The sequence below is a fragment of the Caenorhabditis briggsae genome (assembly GCF_000004555.2).
Source record: "Caenorhabditis briggsae complete genome, chrIV, whole genome shotgun sequence".
Lineage (NCBI taxonomy): Eukaryota > Metazoa > Nematoda > Chromadorea > Rhabditida > Rhabditidae > Caenorhabditis > Caenorhabditis briggsae.
In genome coordinates, this window is record NC_013487.2 from 14,266,902 (window position 1) to 14,270,342 (window position 3,441).

A 3,441-nucleotide genomic window follows, 5' to 3' on the forward strand; every position below is an offset into this window, starting at 1 on the left:
AAATCCGGAAAAATTGCCACGTAGAAAAGGCGCCCGCTGCCGTGGCCTAGGTTTCTCACTGAAAATCCTCGTCCCCCGGCGGCACCTTTTTTTGAATTTTCTTCCTTTTCAACGCCGTTTTTCGGGAATTTCGGATTTTCTTTGAATTTTTTCGCAATAATATTTGAAAAATAGATAAATTTTAACACATTTTAATGCAATAAAAATTTCTGGTCGGAGTCCCCCTTTAATGCTAGATTTCTAAATTTTCAGGAAAACCTACACCTACCCCAACTATAACAATATTACAAATATGGGCGCATCTGGAAAAAATACTGTATTTGGACCAAACCGTTTCAGTGGAGCATTTGATTTGGATGGATTCATGGAGGATGATAATTTGGAATATAATTATTGAATAATTTAATAAATCTAATTTTGGCATCTTTTTTTGGTTCAGAATGTCAGAAATTCAGATATTTAGAAATTCGAAAATTCGAAAATTCAGAATATGAGAAACTTAAAAACTCAAGTATTCAAAAATTCAGAAACCCTCATTGTTTTTTTTCTGAATTCGGAAAAACATATTTTTTTTTGAAATTTTTGAACATTTGGAAGTTTTCGAATACCGTATTTTCTCTAATAGAAGCCCATCCTCCGACGTGCTTAAAATCATAAAAGCGGAACCTATCACAGATGTTATACCGCCCTAGTTCTGACCGTAAACGATGCCATCTCGCGATTCGGAGGGTTTTTGCCCTGCCGAGGAGCTATCCGGAAACGAAAGTCTTTCGGTTCCGGGGGTAGTATGGTTGCAAAGCTGAAACTTAAAGAAATTAACGGAAGGGCACCACAAGGCGTGGAGCTTGCGGCTTAATTTGACTCAACACGGGAAAACTCACCCGGTCCGGACACCATTAGGACTGACAGATTGAAAGCTCTTTCTCGGTGGTGCATGGCCGTTCTTAGTTGGTGGAGTGATTTGTCTGGTTTATTCCGATAACGAGCGAGACTCTAGCCTGCCAGGTGTTAGCTCAATCGGTTAACTTTGAATGGGTTAACCGTCACGCGACATACATACGCACATACGGAATCTGGTGAATGTTATTAGTAATGATTCGGTGATAAAAAAGAACACTTGATGCACAGAAATTGAACGTTTCAATGTTTATTTAAAAATATAAATACATTAAATAAAAATACATAAATAATAAATATAATAATAAATATAAATACATTTTAAAAATATAAATACAAAGCTTAAAACTTACCTTCGTCACATATAGTACTTTAAAATGAAATTGATCGAGATATTGGAAAATTTTTGTTCATAAGCTATAAAAGATTCCACGTGATGTTTTGAAAAATTGGCAACATGGATTTTTATTGATTTTCCGTCGAAGAAAAATTTTCTTCTTACTGTTTCAAAAAATGGATAATGTTTTTGGAAATTCAAGTTTTTTATTGAACAGTATGGACATTTGTGGAATTTCTCAAACTTTCGAAAATTCGAAAAAGTTTCGAAAATTTTTGGATATTTTGAAAATAGTATTATTTTGTAGTACTCGTTGAATTCTATCATCTATAGTTCTGCTGATTCGAAAATATTGATTTTATAGAAAACTATGTCAATTTCGAAGGAATTCAAAAAATTTGAATTTCCAGAAATTCCCAAGTAATTTGGTTTTTTTGGCAAGTTTCAAAAATATTACTTTTTACAAAAAATTAATTTTACTTTTGAAGTTCTAGATTTTTCATTGTGCACAAGGCAGTAATGAATTGTAATTGAACCGAATTCAAAAAAATGCCATTTTTTGAAAAATTGTATTGCATTTCAAAATATTCTTGAAAAAATTTGTGAAAAATTTCAAACTTGAAGAGAAAAAATCAGTGTTTCATATAAGCTTCAGATTTTTCTCAGGATTCAGAATTATCAATACAGCTATTGAGCAGTATGTCAATGGTTAATTGGTTTATAATAATAATAACGATTTTCATTCAATAATTTCCAAAATAAAAAAGATAAAACAAAACTACAGTAATACCAGGGAATTTGTCACAGGTTGATTGGGGTGGGAGGGAAATTTTTAGGGGAAAATACCCGCAAGATTCACAAAATTTGGATTTTTAGTATAAAAAATTATTTGAAAAACAAAAAAGGCAGAATCGTATATTGATTTTCCATTACTGTGGAGATCAAAAAATGTCGGGTTTCGATTCGTGTCGAGGGGCGGAGCTTGTGGTGGGTAGTTCTACTGAAAAAGAATGATTACTGTAGAAATTGATAGGATGAAAAAATTACGAAAAAAATTCATGAAAAAGGTATAAAAACACAAATAAACACACAAAAATCATGCAAAAATGACTGAAAATCTTCAAGAACTCATGTCATTTTCAAAAAACTTTATGGGTTATAAACGATTCAGATACATTGTATTATCTATTTTATTTGCAAATTGATATTTTCTTGTGTAAATGATTACTGTAAGAATAGAAGGGCCCTTTAACTTGGCATTTGAACCAATTTATCTCGGTTCCTGTAAATGAAATCGAAAAATTGTTAACTAACAATTTGCTGACAAATTTTTGATATCTTTTGTAGGAACGGAGATAATTGAGCTCAAACTTGACAGTGTGAAAGTCCCTATGACTCTCTATGACGTTTTATGGTATTTGTTTAATCAATATCATTTTTCAGACTGCTTCAAAGTTTTTATTTAAATTGTAGCATATTGCTCCGTAAATTCTATATATCTCAAAACTCTTAGAGGATTACTGTTTCAAAATTCTTACATCTGTTTAACTTCAACTAATGTTCTAGTTCAATTGATAGGTATTTTTGGTCATTTTCAACATTTTCGAGAGTCTGTAGCTCAGCTGTCAAGTTTCCGATCGCTTTGAAAATTTTGGATAGTGTGAACAGGCATAGATTGAAAACGTTGCATTCACAGAATTGTTTGGAAAATTCCGTATTACTGAAAGACATCCCTTCTGGGCCCGTTCTTTTACCGAAAATCTGAAAAAAAGGGTGTCTTTCAGAAATCGACAAATAGCTGAAAAACAAGAACATTTCGGAAAATTCTGTGAATGCAAAGTTTACAATCTATGCCTGTTTTACTCCCTCCAAAGTTTTCAAAGTGATCGCAAACTTGAAAGCAGAGCTCCAGACTCCGGAAAAGGAAAAAATGGGCATACGATATTACAGAATTCGAAAACTTGATAAATTCATGAAAAACTTAGATTCCAAATCAAAAACAAATTTCTTTCAAAAATTGCACTAGAGCATTCGCTGAATTTTAAGAATTTTGAAACAGTAATTTTTTAAATACAGTACCGGTCAATAACACATGTACGAAAAAGTATTTTTCAGTGGATTTTCGGTCATTTTGACCATTTTCAGGAGTCTGGAGCTCTGCTTTCAAGTTTCCAAGCAGGTAAACATTTTTTTTTTGGGGGGGGGGG